Source organism: Canis lupus, chromosome 37 (assembly GCF_048164855.1).
Source record: "Canis lupus baileyi chromosome 37, mCanLup2.hap1, whole genome shotgun sequence".
In the NCBI taxonomy this organism is placed as follows: domain Eukaryota; kingdom Metazoa; phylum Chordata; class Mammalia; order Carnivora; family Canidae; genus Canis; species Canis lupus.
Window position 1 is genome coordinate 22,726,200 of NC_132874.1, and position 23,142 is coordinate 22,749,341.

General features: G+C 38.2%; 2 long non-coding RNA genes across 8 annotated transcripts in view; one reads left to right on the top strand and one right to left on the bottom strand.

The window, feature by feature from the left end:
- Positions 1-2,168: 2,168 nt before the first annotated feature.
- Positions 2,169-23,142, bottom strand: part of LOC140626304 (uncharacterized) — a 106,847-nt gene continuing 85,873 nt past the window's right edge. For all 7 annotated transcript variants that reach the window (XR_012025501.1, XR_012025500.1, XR_012025496.1 and 4 more), the window contains 3 exons: positions 13,493-13,630; positions 5,746-7,082; positions 2,169-2,452 (listed from right to left, as the gene is read on the bottom strand). This is a non-coding gene — a long non-coding RNA (uncharacterized lncRNA). The remainder of the gene's footprint in view (positions 2,453-5,745; positions 7,083-13,492; positions 13,631-23,142) is intronic.
- Positions 6,077-22,268, top strand: LOC140626305 (uncharacterized). The gene is made up of 5 exons (XR_012025502.1): positions 6,077-6,352; positions 6,964-7,156; positions 11,355-11,425; positions 13,533-14,062; positions 20,883-22,268. It is a non-coding gene; the product is annotated as an uncharacterized lncRNA (long non-coding RNA).

The window sequence follows — 23,142 nt, forward strand, 5'->3', positions numbered from 1 at the left end:
AGTGGATCTGCCTCACAGATTTGAGTGCGATTGAGGTCTAGCTCTGCTGACCCTCTGTGGGTTCTCTGCGGGCAGGAACAAGTCTGTATTGCTCATTACTCCCCTGTCCGTGTCCAGTACAATACCTGGCATGTTGCATGTGCTTAGTATGTGTTGAATGAATGAGTGAATGAATGAAGGGGGGGACAGAGCAAGTGCTGCATCCTTTGTTCCACACATCTGCCCCCTGCTACAGTACAGCACGTGGGGCAGGGTGCTGTCTCCACGATGAACGTTGCTTCTGGAGTCAGACACCCTTGGGTTCAAATCTCTCCTCTTCCAAATACTGCCATTCATAGCTACCTCAGACCAGTAACCGAATTCCTTTCAAATTCAATTTTGTCATCTATGAAATGGAATCATAACAACACCTCACTCACCAAGTGGGGATTGAACAAAATGCACTCAACCACATGGATAAATAACGCCAACAGTTCTCGAACACTTGCCGTGAGCCAGGAACTCTTCCTAGTGATGTATCTTCCCATTTAATTCTTATAACAAGTTGATGAGGCAGGTCCTCTCTCCCCCCCCCCCCCATGTTACAGATGAAGAAACTGAGGCCCGGGTCACAGTAGCATGAGTCAGCACAACGACTAAGTTCGTGGTGACTCTGGTTGTGGGCTTCCTGAGCCCTTATACTCAGTGGCCACCTGGCCTGCCTCTCACATAGTGAGTGCTTGCTTGAGAGAAGCTGCTGTTTATTTTATAGAAACTTGGGGCACCTGGGTGGCTTAATGGTTGAGCATCTGCCTTTGGCTCAGGTCGTGATTCTGGGGTCCTGGGATCGAGTCTTGTATCAAGCTCCGTGCAGAGCCTGCTTCTCCCTCTGCCTGTGTCTCTGCCTCTCTCTCTCTGTGTCTCTCATGAATAAATAAATAAAATCTTAAAGAAAAAAAAAAAGAATCGAGAAACTTCCAAGGATAGCCACAATATATATGAAGATCAGTAATACCCAGAGGGGTTTCACTTTTCACTGCTCACCTCAAGGAGCCAGCATGCTGGAAATCAGAATGACCATGCAAACAGCTTCAGGGAGTCCCAAGAACATGTTTTCCCACTGAAGAGATCAGACAGGCCTTTGTTAGCCTGTGTGGCCATTTCTTTCCCACATCCTGTTGCTGTAAACTATGAGGCGCTGGGGGCCTGGACCGGAGACTGCAGGGACACCTCCAGGTGCTCATCAGCCTCAGAAAAGACTACAGAAGGAACTCATAAAGGAACTACAGAAAGGAACGCCTTTCACGAGAGCATTTTCTAAGTATTTCTATTGGGTCCTTCCACTTAGAGACAAAAACTGCCATTTCCCAAAAAGCATACCCGCACGTCAACCCTTTCCACATACTTAACTCTCTGCTGGGAGTTGTTGGTGTGGGCAGCTGGGAGTGAGAGGCTCTGGAGGCATGACATAATTTGAGAATACCATGATCCATCAATATTTGTTGAAGAATGAAAGAATAAATAGTCAATCGGTCAAGAGTTGATTAAGTGGCAATTTTCAAAATGGTGGAAGTGACAGGCTCAGATGCCCCACTCCATTGCACTGCTGAGCTTAGAAAAGGCTGATGAATGCACCTACCTTTTCCATTGTCCCTTTTCTTTCTTCGCAAAATTTACTTTCCATATATAGAGAGAGACTCCAAATCTCACTTGTAAGCCAAATTCTGATGACAATGGGCTGTATCAGCTCTAGAGTTTCATGGTAATATTTCAACCCAACATCAAGCTTATCAAGAGAAGAGCAGGCTTCTATTAAATAAGAATTTATGTTGCTCACATTCACTTTTAAAAGATGTTCTGTGGATTACCTCCAGGTATCCAGTAGAAAGAATGCCAGGGTATGGTTGCCTTCTCCAAAACATTAAATACTGAGACCTAACTTACCAAAAGAGGTGAGATCCTTAAAAATATAACTTCCAGTCATTTCTCACATGAAGTTTTATTAAACTCTAGAATTCAGTGCCATTTGGTCTTGAAGGAAGATTTATATTTCTGTAGACTCTGATGGATAAGGTAGTAGTTAAGAGAGCTGGACATCACATGCTACATTTAGGACCTTAGGCAAATTACTTTACCTCCATTTATACCATGAAATATAGAAGAAAAAAAACAAAGAATCCACCTCAAAATACAGTACAGGGCAGAGTAGAATAAATGCCATTATTTTTATTTTGGTTTTATTTTTCTATAAATTGGAAAGCAATGGGAAAAAAATGATGGGGAATTTTCTTATACCAAGCTCAGTCTAAAAATACTCTATTTTTCCTGGTCTTGAGGATTAAGAACTTATCGAGAACAAACTTAGTCGAAGAGATAATATCTTCCCTCAAGTCCATATAAATCAACAAATCCTTGGTTAATGGTTGTTGAATTTAGATTCATCATTGTTGTCAGGGAGTCCAGCTTCAGTTTCCTGTGAATAAAAAAGGCAAGGACCTACTATGAATTCATTTGGAATAATGTGGCTGTGCATGGGGTTTACCTTTCTCTAATGATGTCTGTCCTTCTGAAGATTTTGAATAGAATTGCTACCTACCATGGTAGTTAGCTAAGAAATAACCCACTAGACCCCATTTCAGATCTTCCCCCAGACATTTAATTGTATCCACGCCTTACCTCATTAATGTAAATAAGAACAATTGAAAATCAGAAAAATATTCTGCAGTATTTATTATGTTTATTGGCAAATAGTTGCAAGCATGCCTTATCATCCTGAATATTTTTTTAGTAGTATTTTTTTTATTCTAGCCTACACTGAGGGCCCAGCATCTCTTTATCATCAACAGACCTGACTGGGCACTTCCCACCTAACAAGACTGTACTACATATTAGCCATGAAAAGATGTCTAAGAATCAGCCATTCTTCAGAGAAGGATCATGGTAGCCGGCCTCTGAGATGAGCCTCAATAGTGTGGTCTCCTGGCACTCGCATCCTTGTGTGGATCCCTCCCACACTGCATTGGGGCTAGGGTGTGTGACTAATAGTATAGGACAGAAGTGATGGGGTCACTCAGAATCTAGGTTATTAAAGACACTGGCTTCTGCCCTGCTCTCTTGGATCACTCAGTCATGGGAGCCGGCTGCCATGTTGTCCTGTGGAGCATCCCACACAGGGACGAACAGGGAGGTTCTGAGGAAGTACGAGTCTCCTGCCGCAGCCAGGGGAGGGAGCTTAGAAGCAGACTCTCCGGCCCCAATCAAGCCTTCAGATGCCTGCAACCTTGGCTAATGGCTTGAATGCAACCTCAGGAGAATGCACCCAGCTAAGCCGCTCTCAGATTCCCGACCCTCAGTGACTAGGACTATGGTGTTTGTTTTGCAGCAATAGGTAACTGTCGTGCTCAAGGGTACAGTCTAGTTAAGAAGGCTGTCACTTAGGGGGATAAAACACAGGTAGCATGAGGTAAGGGTCAAATAAGCAGCAGACACCAGAAGGAAATTAGCACTCAGGAAAGAGAGCAAGAGAGACCGAGAGACTGACTAACCTACGGGATAAGAACTCTACAAGTGCTCCTTCTAGGAGCTTGCTTCTTGGCACATCTATTCAAATGAGCCCTCACTTATTCTTTTTTAAAACCCAGAGGTCATTTTGGTTGGGGGTGACCTTTGCCTGATATCCTCTGATAGAAACAAACAGGCTGTCAAAAGCTTGAGTTGGGCCCTAGCTGAGGTGCCAAGGCTCTCAGTGGCCTCCCTCGCCCAGGCCCACCCGTGCCGTGACTAACAAGCTGATGAGCAGCCCCTGGGGTGTCCCAGACCCTGTTCCCATCCCACCTCCAAGGCCAACATCAGTCTCATTGATCGGCGGCCCTGCCATACTGCCTGCCAGGTGGACGTGAGCCGGCCCAGGACAAAGCACAGGGTGGTGCTGTGTCTGTGTGCCCTGGAAGGACGGACTGTCTCCATTCCAGTGACACTCTTTTTTCTGCTCTGCTGTTGTAAGAAGTTAAAAGGGAGATTTAATTAGAAGTTTCCATTCCACAAAACCTTGTGGTCCTCTGTACTGTCCCAAAGAGGTAGTTGCTAAAGTTAGTTGTAGTAAAATGAAGAGGAACATTATGATTTGGTTGAGTCAAAGCACAGATGATAGATAGATAGATAGATAGATAGATAGATAGATAGATAGATAGATAGATATCTGTACATATATACATCTTTTTGACTATAATAAAACTGAATATATATATTTGACTATATATAACTATATATATACATAAGATCTATGGGAAAAAACTATGATTTGATGTGAATGATCGGGAAAAGTTGCTTGATTTTCAGTCCTTATCTCTCCTTTTTAAGTGTGAAGCCTTAAAAAAAAAACACCTTTCTAGTTGTTTATGATGCTCTACATGATTTTTTTAATTTTTAGAAAAAACTTATCTATTAATTAATTAATCTGAGAGACTGAGCAAGTGAGCATGGCAGCGGGGTTGGGCAGAGGAAAAGAGAAGCTCAAGCAAACTTCCTACTGAGTGTGCAGCCTGGTGTATGCTTGGAAAGGGGCTCCATCTCAGGACGCTGAGATCATGATCTGAACAAAAATCAGGAGTGGACACTTAACCGACTAAGCCACCCAGGTGCCCCTATGATGCCCCGTATAATTTTATAATAGTGTCTTAAAAACTAAATGCAGATCTCAGATGAACACTCCTGTCCCCAAAATTGAGGTCACATATTTGAAAGTGCTAAGCAAGTGTCTGGCACACATCTGAAGTATCGTGAGGAGCATATACATTAAAATTTAATGAATTACTTGAGGGATGATACAATCAGTGGCTTGTATTCTCTTATACTTTCCAAATATTTTCTGAATTTGGAAAGTGATTTCATGATATTTTTTAATCAGGGCGAAAAAAGCCAACTTATTTCTCTTCCAAGAAAGAAATAACTTTAAATACTGATAATTTTTCCTTCTCATAGAGTAGATCCTCTGGGTTTGTTTCTGCAAACACATTTAAAAGCATCCTTTTCTTGCTCTGTCCTCATGGCACATAGAGTTAGACCGTGGTTATAATCCTAAACCACAAAAACTATTTCAAAAATGCATGCTTAAAAGCAAAACTAGGCATCTGTCCCTCCACCTCTCTTAGTGGAAAATGCAAGAGCAGATACAAGGCCGTGATAGCAAAAGTTTGAAAAGTTGGCTTTTTTACTAAAGGAAAAGTTGACTACAGTACATAAAATGGAGAACAAATTATGAACATGATCCTGAATCATTAAAACTACCAACTCTAAACATAATTTTTAAAAATGTTTTTAATTAAAAAAAAAAAAAAAACCTGCCCAAGGAAGAATGAACTGGCTTCTCAAGTAATCCAGTCCAAGGCCTTACTCCTGACTGCTGTGAGAGGGACCCCTCTAAGCAGTAAAGAAAACTAGGTTCTACTGTGCCCGCCGTGCCTCCCCCGGTAGCATCGGTCAAGGCCACGCTGGTTCAGCAGCACGTGGCCTGACCAAACAGCAGCCTCCACCAAGACACGGAAGGGCCCAATGTCACTCGCTCTGCCTGCGTTGGTGGCACCTCCCCACACATCTTTACCTGCAGCTTTTAACCTGCAGTGGAAAATGGAACAACCACATCTGTAGCCCAATAAGGACGAGTGGATTCCATGAGAGCCCCTGCCGCGAGTGGAATTCTCTGGAGCTTTCCAGTGTGTACTCCCCAGCCTCTCTGCCTCTGGCAATCTGGATGGGATTGCCACTTACCCGGCCACGTGTTGGGCAGCTCTGCGTGTGATCTTCGCAGAGACGAGGTCACTGGGGACACACCGCGGCTGCTCCCTGGGCCCTCACTTGGGCTTCTCTGTACCGCGCACGCTGGTCACCCGGTCCCTTCCTCCACTTTGCCTGTCCAGCTGGCTGATGCTGGATGCGTGGACAGATGATGCCAGCACTTCGGCCACAGAGGTCTGTGCCGTTCTGGTGTTAGCAATAAGATCTAGTATTAATGAGGGCAGAGAAGGTGACACGTGCCAATTTTAAAGCCTATCTCCTTTCATTAGGCTTGTTATACTCTAACTACTATATCTTTGTGGTTTCTCACTCTCATCGTGCTGAAATCTGCAGGCTTCCCCTGCTCCCTGTAATGTGGTCTGCTTTCTCCTTATCACGAAAAGCATGTTGATGATGAATTCCACAGTCCCTCCATCTGTGACCTTTCCCTGCTCAGCAGAGCACAGGTAATTGTATTCAGAGATATTTTCCAGCCTTGAAGGAGCAGCTGCTGGTGACACAGAGGGCATTTCAAGCTTGCAGGCGCTTGGCTTCACACGCTTCTGGAAAACTAAAGGCTTCCATTGTGGGAACAGTACAGGTGAGCCATTGATTTTTGCTTTAGTGGTGAAAGCAACTACTTCAGCCCTGCTCTGTAATCTGCATTCTCCAGTAAACCTGGTTTCTTTCTTTCTTTCTTTCTTTCTTTCTTTCTTTCTTTCTTTCTTTCTTTCTTTCTTTTTCCAAATGGAGTGGGGTAATAGGCTTAGCTACTGTTGGAGAGGTGGTAAGTGCATACATATGCATGTCTGTGTTTTATAAAACAAAATTTGAAGTCTAAAGAAAAGCAAGTGAATACTCTCTTGTTCTTTAAGAAATGACAGTAGAGGCTTGTGCTTCTCTCCCTTCATTTCCACAATGGTACCTGGAGGAGACTAAGGTGCCACGCACACAACAGATACAACGTCTGTGTTAGTGACCCGAGAACAAGGACAAGGTGGGAAATGATTGTGTAAGGAGAGATCCATCTGCTTCTTCTTCTTGTTGCTTTTCATAGTTCCAATGTCAAAGTTCACACAATTCTTGTCATTTTTCTGTTTGGGGCTCTATGTTCATTTTGTCTCTAACCGTCCAAAGATTTGCACATAGTAGAGGTTCACTAGATGTTTACCAAATGAATTAATGCTAAATTTTGCTCTTTTTTTGCTGAAGAACCTTATGAAATGCAATGCCAAAGGAGGCTTGGATCTTGTCAGCTCTTATTGCTCATGCCAGAAAGCCAAGACTTCTGTGGCTGAAGTCCTGGCATTACCCTTCCACACATCAAACACCTGTGAAGAAGAACCTAAGGTCAAGATGGTACCAATTGCAGCAGAGATGCAGATTCCAGACCCATACTGACAGGGTAGGAATCCTGACTCCACTTACTAAGTGACCTTAAAAAAAATTACATGATGTCTCCATGACTCATTCCTCCCCGCTCTCCAAGAAAATGGGCATACTAGCAGTAGCATGTTGTTAAAGTGTTATGAGAAGTAAATAGTTTAGTTTCTTGATAGGCAGAGTTTTGTCTACGATCATGGAGAGCTCCCCATTCTCCCGGGTCCTGTCTCTCACCCAGAAAGACCCTGCCATAGAATACATTCCGGAAGGCGGCCACAAGCATGACACCCTTTCCAAATGCTCTTTTGCTCTATGACCTCACCACTCTTCTACCAAAAGGTGAAGTTTATGTTCCTTTCTCTTGAATCTGGACTGGCCCAGTTGTCTGTTTTAACCAATAGACTAATCATGGAAGTATACTATATAACATCAAAGATTGGGATTTAAGAGATATATAGCTTCCCTTTCTGCCTTTTGAAAGGCTCCTTCTTGGAAACCAGCCACTGTACTCTGAGGAAGCCCACGCAGCCATATGGGCCCCACCCTCCAGCTGGTGGTCCCAGCTGAGCTCCCAGCTGGTGGCCAGCACCAACTGCTACCACGTGACTGAAGCCATTTTGGACTTTCCAATTATTCCAGTCCCTTGAGTACATAAAGCAAAAAATCCTCCTGGTCAATCCACCAAATCATGAGATTTAGCTACTCAGTTTGGGATGGTAACCAAAAATCATGTCTAAATGACTGAAATTCTCAGTGGCACAGGAAATGTAGCTGGTATGTGCGTCTGGAACTGTGTTCTCTGTTATAATCCACAGCGCCACTGTGTAGTCCCTGCACACACCCTGAGTTGTTTATCCTGCCCCATTGTAACTGACTCTTTAACCAACGTGTGAACAGCTCTCCTCCTACCAGGGTCAAAAGCTTCCTTTTCTGATTTCTAGAAGGGCCATTTGTTTCTTCAGATTATCATTCCCTCTTTTAGGAAATGAGGACAAATTCTCCAGGCCTGACTCCTTATTTGTTCTTCTCTCTTCCTACTAAAATTCCTTTTCTTTCTCCTTTCCTCCAATCTTCATCTCAGGTATGATTTCCTGGTCCCTCAGTTGACTAGAGCCTCTCTCCACCAAGACAGTCCAGCCACGTTACTGCCCCTGCCTGTCACTCAATGTCATGGTCCCACTTCCTGGGGGTTCTGCTGTTAGAATGCACCCATCAGAACAAAGGACATATAAGGAGAGAATTTCCCTCCTCAAGAAAAGAGTTATGGCTGTCCTGACATGCCCCACATAGGTCAGGAGCAGCTTTCACCTCCATCTTTTTTTTTTTTTTTGGTTAAAGATTTTATTTATTTATTCATGAGAGATACACAGAGAGAGGCATAGACACAATCAGAGGAAGAAGCAGGCTCCATGCAGGAAGCCCAATGTGGGACTCGATCCCAGGACCCCGAGCCAAAGGCAGGCACTCAGCCACTACACCACTCAGGTCTTTAAGAGTCAAATGTCCTAAACCTCAACCCATAGCCCAAAGTCTCCTCACCATGACTCCGATAAGCCCTAGCAAGGTCTCATGTATTTGAGACTCCAAGTGGTTTCTCTCAAATATACAGAGTTCCTGAGTTAAATATTGGACTTCACATTCCACATCTATTAGGTTGCTGCCAGACTAATAGAGAAGTCATTTGCTTAAATGTCACTAAACAAATTAATATTCAAATAAACTAAAATTTTAGTTGGAAATGACATTTCTTTTCCAGTGTTCTACATAATCTATGCATACGCACATACACCAGGGCCACTAGTGAATTATTATCAGTGAAATATGAGGGCATGGATTATAGAGCTATTTTTTTAATTGAATCATCAGCCACAAATAAAACCTCATACTCACTAAGGAGTTACTGCCCTTTACACCTTCTCCCTAGCCATTGGCAATCACCAATCTGCTTTCTGTTTCCGTGGATTTACCAGTTTTAGATTTTTATATAAACAGAATCATGGGCATCTGGGTGGCTCAGCAGTTTAGTGCTGCCTTCAGTTCAGGTCGTGATCCTGGAGACCCGGGATCGAGTCCCATGTCGGGCTCCCTGCATGAAGCCTGCTTCTCCCTCTGCCTGTGTCTCTGCCTCTCTCTGTGTGTCTCTCATGAATAAATAAATAAAATCTTTAAAAAATTAAAAAATAAAAATAAACAGAATCATATGCGAGCTTTGGTGCCTGGATTCTTTCAGTTAACATAATGATTTAGAGATTAATCTACATTGTAGTATGTATCAGTACTTTATTCCTTTTAATGGATGAATAATATCCACATGTGTATATCTATTCATACACTGATGAGCATGCAGATTGTTTCCACATAGACCTAGAAAAGAAAGACCAATATGAGGCTTAGTAATGAAAAAATAGATTAGAAATTGCAAAGAATTGAAAAATGGTGAAATTCTGGCCAAGTCAAAGAGTTTTCACCAAGGACTTGAGCACTCAGTTGAAACCCAAAAAGCCAATGTTTTCATAACAAAGATAACTCGCTGAGTAAAACCTTGCCCCAGGGCTAAAGAGAAAGAAAAAACTGAAATGAAGAAGCAATAATAAAGAATGGAGCCAAGCTTACAGAATCAAAAAGACCCATCAGTTATTTCCTATCTGGAAAAACAAAACCCAATATACATGAAAGGAAGAGAAAATGATCCAAACTTCTGAAAACTTATTATCTATAATGTCCGTCATATAATTAAAAAACTAATAGATATACAAAGAAGGAGGAAATGTAAGCCATAAACAAGAGGAAAAAAAACAATATAAACAAACTGATTGTCTAGATGCTGAAATCTACCTATAAGGAATTATAAATAGCTATTATAAATATAGCCTAGGACTTAAAGGGAAAAATGAATACAATGAGTGAACAGATGAGGTATCTCACCCTAGAAATGGAAACTATAAAAAGAACAGTGTGAGAATTCTAGAATTGAAAATGACAATATTTGAATTTTTAATTCATTGATGCTACTACTGACTTTACAGAAAATAAAAAGTCTTATAAGAGAATACTATGAGCAATTTTCCAACAAATTGGATAACCTAAATGAAATGGACAACTTCCTAGAAAAACACAAATTACTAAAAGTGGCTTAGAGAATATAGAAAATCAGACCAGATCTATAACAAGCCAAGAGAATGAATCAATAATCAAAATCTTCACAAAGGAAAGCTCAGGACCAGATGGCTATGCAAGTGGATTTTACCAAACATTTAAAGAATAAGCACCAATCTTCAAACTCTTTAAAACAAAAAAAATAGAACAGTAGGAAAAACCTTCTAATTCACTCTATGAGACCAGCATCACCCTAATACCAAAGCCATACAGACATCACAAAAAAAAAGTAAACTACAGACCAATATCCATTAAGAACAAACACATGCAAAAATCCTTCAAAAATTAGCAAGCTGAATTCAACAGCATATTAAAAGATCATACACCATGACTAAATGGAATTTGCCCCAGAATGCAAGGGTGGTAATCAATGTATTACCCTACATCAATAGAAAAAAAAATTTAAAATAAACACTTCTCAAATTTGGTTACAAACATCAGCCTACATAATAAGAAGGAGCGTTCAATGCAACCATTGAACACAAAGTACAAAATACAAAAGCACAACAACTTGACACATCATAGCCAAACTGCTGAAAACCACAGATACAGATAAAATATTCAAAACAGCCAGAAAACAAAAAATTTCTCACATAAAACAATGCATGCCAGCAAACAGTGGGGGAAAACAGCTTTAAAGTGCTGAAGGTAAAACCTATGTGTATATAAATATTTCTACACCCAAAGAAAATGTCATTCAAAATTGAGACTGCAGGATAAGCAAAAGCTCAGAAAAATTTACCACAAGCAGACCTGTATAACAAAAAATTCTAAAGAAACTTTTCAGGCTGCAAGGAAATAATATCAGAAGGAAACTCCTGTGTATAGGAAGTGGAGAGCACTGGAAATGCTAAATGTGTAAGAAAATATAAAAGATAATCTTTTTCTTCCTTTATTTTCTTTAAGGGAAATTGATGTCTTAAATTTTTAAAAAAATATTTTATTATGGGGTTTAAGGCATCTGTAGAAGTAAAATAATTAGACAGTAGGAGACTAGTATTTTAAAAATATGTTGAAAAATTATTTGACACTTCTTATTTCAGTCTAATTCTCCTCTCCTGAAGGTGCACCGCACTTAGTGATCTGCTTCTAAGGAAAGGAATTGAGCAGAAGTGGTACAATGTGATTTCCAAAGGTAGGTAATGAACAGAATAGCTGCCACCCGCAATATTCTCTTTCTCTCTCATCACTTGCCTAGCCATCTAGGTAAGGACACACAAGGATGATTTAGCAATCGCCTGTGTAGAGGTCCATGGTGGGAAGACTGAGTCAACATCTTAATGGCAACCCCCAAGGTAGGCCAGTTCCCTGTTGAATGTTTTTCTAGAACCTTGAACTTCTCTGCCACAGAATCTACTAGGATTGCAATTAATCATTAAATCATATACTTCTTTAATGTCTGCTACTTGTATACGCACACACACACACATTTGTTGTTACTTGCCTTGTTCACTGCTACATCCCTAACATTTAGCACAGTATATTGACCACATCTTTTATTTTCTGTACTTTTGATGCTTTGATATCTAGCGCCTTACTGATCCTGAAGAGACTCTTTCCCAGGAACAGCCAATTTCCATTCCTAGAGATTGTAAACAATTCACCCATGAGTGTACTTTTCAAATACAAACCAACCAATACAAAGCCCACATCCCAACATCTTCTTCATGCTTTACACCACTCTTTCCCTGCCCTAATCATCTCAGGGTCAGGTACTAGACAAGTAGGCACAGTCCCTATGTCCCAGAGCCCACTGAAATTATTCAAAACAGCCAATCTGAAAACTGATTACCTTGCCTCACCAGCTCCTTCTTGCAGAAAACATAATGAAGGCTCTTACCCACAGCTTCCCCCACCCCTCCCCTCCTGATTAACCCTCATGCTTTCTCATGTGGTCCCACCATGGTCTTCAGAGGCAATCATCCCCTGATCTGTTGGCCTTACTATACCTCAGATTTTCTATTAATACATTATATATTTAAAATACACAGTATCTGGCACCGTAGTATCTGTAGTTTCTCCATAAATATATGTTGAATGAATGTACCAAATGAGATATGAAGTAACTTAAAGATTGCAGAGTTTCAAACATGTAAGTAATTATCATCTTTCCTTTTTTCCTGTAAATGTCCCCTTTTTTTAAGATTTTATTTCTTTATATGAGAGAGAGAGAGAGAGAATAAATGTGCATGAGCTGGGGGAGGGGTAGAGGGAGAAGAAGCAAACTTTTCTGCTGAGCAGGGAACCTGGCATGGGGCCCGATCTCAGGACCCTGGGATCATGATCTGAGCCAAAGGCAGATGCTTAACCAACTGAGCCACCCAGACATCCCTGTCCTCTTCTTTATAATTTTGTGATTTGGGATGTCTTAAACTACATTGCCTTCCTAGCTGTGTGATATTGGGCAGGTTTTTCACCCTCTCTGAATCTTGGTTTTCTTATATACAAAATGTGCATAATAATGTTCATCTCACACAGTATTGTGAGGAATAAATAAGTTCACATTTACAAATCTCTCATAACAGTGCCTGGTCTACATCATTTGTGGGATACTGGGATGGCCCAGTCAGTTAAACATTTGACTCTTGATTCCTACCCAGGTCATGATCTCAAGTTTGTCAGATCAAGTCTTCCACTGGGCTGTGCTCAGCAGGGAGTCTGCTTGAGAGCCTCTCCTTCTCCCTTTGCCCCTCCCTCATCTCTCTCTCTCTCTCTCTCCTTAAAAATAAATAAATAAATCTTTAAAAAATCTATTGCAATTATTATCCCACCAACCCCTCTCTCTGCTTCCTCTGCTGATACTTAGGAGGCAAAATTGGAGTACAGTTCATACCCTTTAGACTGTCACAGGTCCTCTGGGGCCCCAGAAGACTAGTTTTGTTTGTTTGTTTGTTTTTCTGGTCCAATCACTGTCACTGTTAGAGTTATGCAGAATATAGAAAGAAAATCTGCAACAATAAACCAGAGTTCCCTTTCCAGTCAGAAAATAGGCATACTTTTAATGCCATTTGTCATCATTTTGCTCTCAAACTGCTATAGAATTCTGCTTCTAAAACTTCTTCCAATTTGGGTCTAGAATTAGCTTTTAAACTCATAAAAGAAAAAGAAACAGAAATGCAAGTTTCTCTCTTTTAACAAAGCAACCATACATCAACAAAAATCACTGCAGGTTTCCCCTGTCCAGCTCTCATTGCTCTCTTACCTCTCCCAGAGATTAAATGAGCTCCATGATGTCCCTGCAGGATGCTTTGTCAATCTGATGAGGATGTTTGGGTATAAATTCCACTCTGCTGGGCTGAAAATGGAAGAATATTTCGCCTTCCTGAGAACAACAAAGAAACTGGGGAAAGAACAAAGAAAATGTGAAGGAAAAACAAAATCCAAACTTGGTACAAAACAAGAAAAGATTTTAAGACTTGCTGTTTTCTTTCCTTCTGATCATTCTCAATGCAATGAAAAAAAAAAAAAAACACACTGGCCTCCACTCTGATTTTAAGATTTAAGAGTTTTTGTATGGTAGAGAAAGGCTCAGTTTTTCTTTCTCTTTTTCTTAACCCAAATAAATAGAAGGATTCAGTATGGACTAAATCATAACATGATCCTGAGTCACTGAAAAGAGAGGTAGAAGCACCTACACACTCACACACTTGCGCATTGATTCCTGTGTATCAGACAGAATTATTTTCTGCTTATAGATCTTGAAGTCCTCAGAAATACATACAACGTCTTCCTTTACTTATATGTGAGTGTTTACCAACAAGAGTGGTTCACAGTAAGTACTCAGTAAATGACAAGTGGATGGGTGGATGGATAGATGGATTGGTGGATGATTTAGCCCTAAGAAGTAGCTAGAAGGAAAAGGAAAAGTAAGTGTATATCATTCATTCTGAATAATCAACAGTTTGGAAATGTCCTTCCTTTCAATCATCCTCATGAAGGCCTGTTAAAATTAGATAGTGGTGAAAACTGAAATCATAACATGGATCTTTTCTGACCATAATAGTATAAAACTTCCTTAAGAAACAAGAAAACTGGGATGCTTGGGTGGCTTAGTGGTTGAGTGTCTACCTTTTGGCTCAGGGCTTGATCCTGGGATCCTGGATCAAGTCCTGCATCAGGCTTTCTGGGGAGCCTGCTTCTTCCTTTTCCTGTGGGGAGCCTGGCTATGTCTCTCTCTCTCTCTCTCTCTCTCTCTCTCTCTCTCTCTCTGTGTGTGTGTGTGTGTGTGTGTGTGTGTCTCATGAACAAATAAATAAATCTTTTTAAAAAGAAAAAAACACAAGAATACTCTCAAATAAGCAACTAATCTTACACCTAAAAGGACTAGAAAAACAATAAACAAAGCCCAAGGCCAGTAGAAGAAAGGAAACAATAAAGATTAGAACAGAAATAAATACAAATAGAGAAATAGAGACTAAATAATAGAAGATCAATGAAACCTGGAGTTGGTTCTTGGAATAGATAAAGAAAATTGAAAATTTTTTGGTCAGACTCATTAAGAAAAAAGAGAGGGGGCTCAAATAAATAAAATCAGAAATGCAGGAGAAATAACATCAACACCACAGAAATACAAAGGATTATAAAAGAATATTATGAAAAATTATATGCCAACAGATTGGACAACCTAGAAGAAATAGATACTTTCTTAGAAACATATAATTTTCCAAAACTGAATCAGGAAGAAATAGAAAATTTGAACAAACCAATTACTGGCAATCAAATCAAATCAATACTCAAAAAACTCGTAACAGATATACATCTGGGAAGAGATGGCTTCACAGGTGAATTCTACCAAACATTTAAAGAAGAATTAATACCTATCAATCAACATGATACATCACATCAACAAGAGAAAGGATAAAAACCATATGACCCTTTCAATAGATGCAGAAAAAGCATTTGACAAAGTACAACATTCATTCATGATAAAAACCCTCAACAAAGTAGGTTTAGAGAGAATATACATTAACATAATAAAAACCACATATGAAAACCCAAAGCTTATACCATACTCAATGGGGGAAAACCAAGAACTTTTCCCCTAAAATCAGGAACAAGACAAGGATATCCACTGTCACCACTTTTATTCAACATAGTACTGGAAGTCCCAGCCACAGTAATCAGACAACAAAAAAAATAGAAGGCATCTAAAGTGGTAATAAAGAAATAAATCTTTCACTATTGGCATATGACATGATACTATATACAGAAAACCCTAAGGACTCCACCAAAAAAATGCCAGAACTGATAAATGAAATTGATAAAGTCACAGGATACAAAATCGATACAGAAATCTTTGCATTTCTATACACTAATAATGAAGCAGAAGAAAGAGAAATTTAAAAAACAATGCCATTTACAATTGCACCAGAAATAACAAAACATCTGGCAATAAACTTAACCAGAGGCGAAAGATGTGTACTCTGAAAACTCTAAAACACTGATGAAAGACATTGAAGATGACACAAAGAAATGGACAGATAGTCCATGTTCATGGATAGGAAGAAAAATTTTGTCAAAATGCCCATACTGCTCAAAGCAATCTACATATTCAATGCAACCCCTATTAAAATACCAAAAGCATTTTTCACAGAAATAGAACAAATAATCCCAAAATTTGTATAAACCAAAAGAGACCCCAAAGAGCCAAAGCAATCTTGAAAAAGGACAAAGATGGAGGTATCACAATTCTAGACTTTAAGTTACACTACAAAACTGTAGTGAATAAAACAGTGTGGTGTTGGCACAGAAATAGACACACAGATCAATGGAACAGAGTAGAGACCCAGAAATAAGCATGATTATATGGTCAATTCATCTGAAACAAAAGAGGAAAGAATATGTAATGGGAAAAAAGACAGTCTCTTCAATAAACGGTGTTGGGAAAGCTGGACAGTAACATGCAAAAGAATGAAACTGGACCACTTTCTTACATTACACACAATTACTCAAAATAAATTAAAGATTTAAATGCAAGACCTAAAACCACAAAAATCCTGGAAGAGAATACAAGCAGTAATGTCTCTGACATCGGCAGTAGCAACAATTCTTTAGATATGTCTCCTGAGGCAAGGGAAATTAAAACAAAATTAAACTATTAGAACTACATCAAAATAAAAAGCCTCTGCACAGTGAAGGAAACAATCAACAAAACTAAAAGGCAACCTACTGAATGGGAGAAGATATTTACAAATGACATATCCAATAGAGTTAATATCCAAAATATATTTTAAAAATTTATATAACTCAACACCCAAAAAACAACTAACCCAATTTAAAAAATGAGCAGAAGACATGAACAGACATTTCTCCAAAGAAGACATGCAGATGGCAAACAGGCACATGAAAAGATGCTCATTACCATTCATCATTCATCACCAGGGAAATGAGAATCAAAACCACAATGAGGTATCACTGCACCCCTGACAGATTGGCTAAAATCAACAGCACAAGAAACAATAGGTGTTGACGAGGATGTGGAGAAAAAGGAACCTTGTGCACTGTTGGTGGGAATGCAAACTGGTGCAGTCATTGTAGAAAACAATATGAAGGTTTCTCAAAAAATCAAAAACAGAACACCCCTACAATCCAGCAATCACACTATTGGGTATTTACCCAAAGAATACAAAAACACTAATTCAAGGGAGTACATGCACCTCTATGTTTATAGCAGCATTATTTACTATAACCAAATTGTGGAAGCAGCCATTGTATCCATCAAGAGATGAACAGATAAAGAAGAAGTGGTATATTTATACAATGGAATTTTATTCAGCTATAAAAAAATGAAGTCTTGCCATTTGCAACTATGTGGATGGGACTAGAGGATATTATGCTAAGAAATAAGTCAGAGAAAGACAAATACCATATGATTTCACTACAGGGGAAATTTAAGAAACAAAACCAATGAGCAAAGGAGAAAAAAGAGAGAGACAGAGAAACAAATTCAAGAAACAGACTGTTAACTGTAGAGAACAAAGTGATGGTTACCAAAGAGGAAGTGGCTGGGTGGATGAATAAAACAAGTAATTAAGGAATTAAGAAGACACTTATCATGATAAGCACTGAATAATGTTAGAATTCTTGAATCTTTTGTACACTGTAAATTAATATAACACTGTAAATATACTGGAATCAAAATTAAAGACTTAAATTAAAATTTTTAATTAAAAAAAGAGTTAATATCTAGTCTTTTCAAACTATTCCAAAAAATGGAAAAGAACAGAGAGCTTCCAAATTCATTCTATGTCACCAGTGTCACCTGATACCAAAACCAGTAAAGACACTACAAAAAAAAGAAAACTATAGACCAACATCTCTGATGAACATAGTTGCAAATATCCTCAACAAAATATAGTAAACTGAATTCAACAGACATTAAAAAAAATATTCTCCACAATCAAGTAGAATTTATGTCAGGGAGGCAAGGATGGCTCAATATTACAAACTAATCAATATGATAGATCAAATTAATAAGAAAAAAGATAAAAATCAAATGATCATCTCAATAGATGCAGAAAAAGCATTTGACAAGACGCATCTAGTCATGATAAAAACTCTCAACAAAGGAGGTTTAGAAGACACAAAAAAAGGTCCAGAAAGAGAAGTACAGCTAGGTCAGGCTACAACCAGAACAAAGTGGCATCTGAAGTTTATGTTTGAATATCTGCTTTCAAACTTTTAGGTACACCAAGGAGTGAATTTTATATTTCACTTTTTGAGGAATCACCAAACTCTTTTCCAAAGTAGCTGTAATATTTCACATCCCCACCAGTAATGTGTGAAGATTCCGGTTTCACTACATTCTTGACAATGCTGTTATTGTCTTTTTTATTGTAACCATCCTAGGGGTGCGAGGTATTATCTCACTGTGGTTTGAATTTGCATTTCCCTAATAACTAATGATGGTGAGTATCATTGCATGTGCTTCTTGGCCAACTGTCTATCTCCTTTGGAGAAATAGTTATTCATGTCCTTGACCTATTTTTTAATGGGCCTTTTGAAATTTTGTTATGAAGTTGTTAGAGTTCTTTTTTTTTCCTTTTTTTAAATTTATTTTTTATTGGTGTTCAATTTACTAACATACAGAATAACCCCCAGTGCCCGTCACCCATTCACTCCCACCCCCCGCCCTTCTCCCCTTCCACCACCCCTAGTTCATTTCCCAGAGTTAGCAGTCTTTACGTTCTGTCTCCCTTTCTGATATTTCCCACACATTTCTTCTCCCTTCCCTTATATTCCATTTCACTATTATTTATATTCCCCAAATGAATGAGAACATATAATGTTTGTCCTTCACCGACTGACTTACTTCACTCAGCATAATACCCTCCAGTTCCATCCACGTTGAAGCAAAGTTCTTGATATATTCTGGATACGAGGCCTTTGTTAGATAAAAGATTGCAAATATTTTCTCTTTTCCCTTCTTGATAATGTCCTTTACTGCACAAAATTGCTAATTTTGATAAAGTCCAACTTATCTATTTTTAAATTTTTTGCTTATGCTTTTGTTGTCTTATTTGGAAAACCATTGCCAAATCCAAACTCATAAAGATTTGTTTCTTTTTAAGAGTTTAATAGTTTCAGTTTTTATATTTTAATACCTGATACACTTGAAATTAATTTTCATAAATGGTATGAAGCAGTCCAATTTCATTCTTTTTCATGTGGATATCCAGTTGTCCTAGCACCATTTATCAGAAAGACTATTCATTCCCCTATTGAATGGTCCTGGTTCCCTGGTCAAAATCAATCGACTATAGACTTAAGTTTATCTCTGGACATATTTCTATTCCATTGATCTACATATCTGTTGTTACATCAATACCACATTATTTTGGTTACTATAGCTTTGTAGTAAGTTTTCAAGTTGGGAAGCATAAGTTTTCCAACTTTGTTTTTCTTTTTTAATATTGTTTTGGCTATTTAGAGATCCTTACAATTTCATATGAATTTGAGGGTTGGTCTTTTCTGTTTCTGCAAAAGCCTGTTGGAATTTTGGTAGAGACTGATTGAATCTGTAAATTGCTTGGGGTAGTTTTGCCATCTTGAAAATATTAAATCTTCCATTTCGTGAACATGGGATGTTTTTTCATTTTTTTAGGTCTTCTTTAATTTCTTTCAGCAATGTTGCATACTTTTCAGTGTACAATTTCTACTCTTCCTTGGTTATATTTATTCCTAAGTATTTTATTATCTTAGATGCTATGAAAAATGAAATTGTTCTCTTAATTTCTTTTGCATTGTTTATAGTTGGTGATTTCTGTGTGTTGACCTTGTGCCCTACAACTAACTCTGCAGACTTTATATGCTCAAGTAGTTGTATATACATTATTTAGCAATTTCTATATATGAGATAATGGCATCAGCCAATAGAGATTATTTTGCTTCTTCCTTTCTTATTTATATGCCTTTTGTTTGTTTCTTTCTTTCCTTCTTCATTTTCCTTACCTAATTTTTCTAGCTAGAACTTACAATACACTGTTGAATAGCAATATCTTGATTCCCAATATCTTGATCTTGGGAAATACAATTTATTCTTTTTCACTGAGTATGATGTTAGCTGTTGAGTTTTTCATAAATGTCTTGTATTATGTCAAGGAGATTTCATCCTATTCTTGATTTTTTTAATGTTTTTATCATGAAAGAGTGTTGGATTTTGCTAGATGCTTTTTCTCTATCAGCTAAGATATCCATATAAGTTTTTAAATTTATTCTATTAATATGGTATATTATATTAACTATTTCCACATGCTAAGCCAGCATTGCTTTCTTAGATAAATACCACTTGGTCATGATGTATTAACCCTCTTAATAAGCTGTTGAATTTGGTTTGCTAGAATCTTACTGAGAATTTTTTGCATCTACATTCACAAAGGATATTGGTCTATAGTTTACTTTTGTTGTCAAGTCTTTGTATGGCTTTGATATCAGGGCTATGCTGTCCTCATAGAATGAGTTAGGAAGTATTCTCTTCTATTTTTTGGAAGGGTTTAAGAAAAATTAGTATTAATTCTCCCTCAAATGCTTAGTAGAAGTCACTTGTGAAGCCATCTGGTCCTGTGCTTTCCTTTGGGGGAAATTTTAAATTACTGATTCAGTGTCTTATTTGTTGTGCATATCCTCAGATTTTATATTTCTTCTTGACTTTAACAGAAACTAGAGCCTTATAATGTAATATTCAAAATGTCCAGGATTCATCCAAAATTAAGTGACATAGAAAGAGAAAAAATGTGTCCAATTCCCTGTTGAAACTACCAAAGTATTTAAAGGCAGCTATTGTAACTGTACTTGATGAGGTAAAAAGGAACACTCTACACAAACAGGAAAATAGAAAATCTCAGCCAATAAATAAAGACCAAATAAGAACTAAATGGAATTTTTAAAACTGAAAAAATATAACATCTCCAATTAATAAATCATGGGTGGGCTCAATGGCAAAATGCAGATGACAAAGAAAAAGTCAGTGACACTGAATATAAATAGAAATTATACAGTCTGAAGAAAAGAGAATAATATTGGGGAAAAATGAACAAAGCATGAGGGATCTGGAGAACATTATTAAATGTCTTACATTTGTGTCACTGTCCTAGGGGAGAAGAGAAAAGGATTGATGAAGAAAAAAATGTTTTAAAGAAATAATAGCAAATTTTCCAAATTTGTAGAAGACATAAATTTAAAGATTTAAGAAGTGCAACAAAATGTAATATGAAGGAAACCATACCCAGACTCACCTAATCAAATTCTGAAAACCAGAGATGAGGAAAATGTCTTGAATGCAGCCAAAGGAAAACAAAGTATTACAAAAGGACAACAATTTGAATTACTCTGGATTTTTCATCAAATAACCATGGAGGCTAGAAGACATTGGAGCACATCTTTAGAGTGCTAAAAGATATTCACCAATCCAGAATTCTATATCAAGTGCAATATCTTCAGGAATTAATATGAAACATATTCTCAATGATTAAAAACTAAAAGTATTTGTCATCAAGAGACATCAACTAGAAGGATGCTGAATAAAGCTCTATAAGCTGGAGGAAAACTTGTAACTTCAAGAGTCAAGGAAAAGCAATCAGGTTGGCAAAGATCTGTATAAACATTAAATTACTTTTCTTTCAAATGTTCAACCTCCCTGGGCATCAGGGAAATACAAATCAAAATCACAATGAGATTCCACCTCACACCAGTCAGAATGGCTAAAATTAACAAGTCAGGTAAGGACATATGTTGGTGAGGATGTAGAAAAAGGGGAACCCTCTCACCTTGTTGATGGGAATGCAAACTGGTACAGCCACTGTGGAAAACAGTATGGAGGCTCCTCAAGAAGTTAAAAATAGAGCTATCTTAACACTCAGAAATTGCAGTACTAGGCATTTATCCAAAGGATATAACACAGTGATTCAAAGGGGCATATGAACCTCAAAGTTTGCAGCAGCAATGTCCACAATACTAAAATATAGAAAGAGCCCAGAAGTCCATCGACAGATGAATGGATAAAAAAGTTGTGAATATTATATATATAATGGAATATTAGCCATCAAAAAGAATGAAATCTTTCCATTTGCAATGACATGTTTGGAACTAGAGGGTATTATGCTAAGTAAAATAAGTCAGTCAGAGAAAGATACCATGTGATTTCACTCATATGTGGAATTTAAGATACGAAACCGATGAACATAGGGGAAGGGAAGGGAAAATACAATAAGGTGAAAACAGAGAGGGAGACAAGCCATAAGAGGCTCTTAACTTTAGGAAACAAACCAAGGGTTGCTGGAGGGGAGGTGGGTGGGGGGAATGGGAGAACTGGGTAATGGGCATTAAGGAGGGTATGTGATGTAATGAGCATTGGGTATTGTATGCAACTGATAAATCAATAAATTCTACCCTTAAACTAATTTTTAAAAAATAAAATAAGATAAAATAGCTTCCTGGGTGCCTGGCTGGCTCAATCAATAGAACATGCAACTCTTAATCTTAGGGTTGTGAGTTTGAGCTCACATTGGGGGCAGAGATTACAAAAACTATAAAATAGTATAAATAAATAAATAAATCATCAAAATAACCCAACTAGATACATTAAATAAATAAATAACTTTTCTTCCCTTACATTCTTAAAATATTTATGACTATTGAAAACAAAACAAAACAAAATAAAACAGTACAATGTCTGGTGGCATTTCCAATATATATACAGGATTATATGAACTACATAGTTGTATAGCTTCTATGTTATATTTTTATTTATTTATTTATTTTTATTTTTTTTATTTATGATAGGCACACCGTGAGAGAGAGAGAGAGGCAGAGACACAGGCAGAGGGAGAAGCAGGCTCCATGCACCGGAAGCCCGACGTGGGATTGGATCCCAGGTCTCCAGGATCGCGCTCTGGGCCAAAGGCAGGCGCTAAACCGCTGCCACCCAGGGATCCCTATGTTATATTTTTAATGGTAAAAGTTGATAAGTTGACTATATTTTTAAAAAGCATGTATATTGTACATGCTCTAGAACATGGATCTAGAACAAAGGATCTAGAACAATACTTTAAAAATTCAAAGATTGGGGCACCTGGGTGGCTGAGTTGGTTAAGCACCCGACTCTTGATTTTAGCTCGGGTCACGATCTCAGGGTCATGAGATCGAGCCCTGCCTCCGAATCCATGGTGAGTTTGGACAAAGCTTGCTTAGGATTCTCTCTCCCTCTCTCTGACCCTCCCCTTCCTCTTTCTCTCTTTATCTCTCTCTCTCTTTCTCAGAAAAAAAAAAAAAACAATAAAAATGCAAAGATCTATAGACAAAAAACGCAAGAGCTAAACAAAAATAGAATGCTGAAAAAATTTTCCAAGAGTCCAA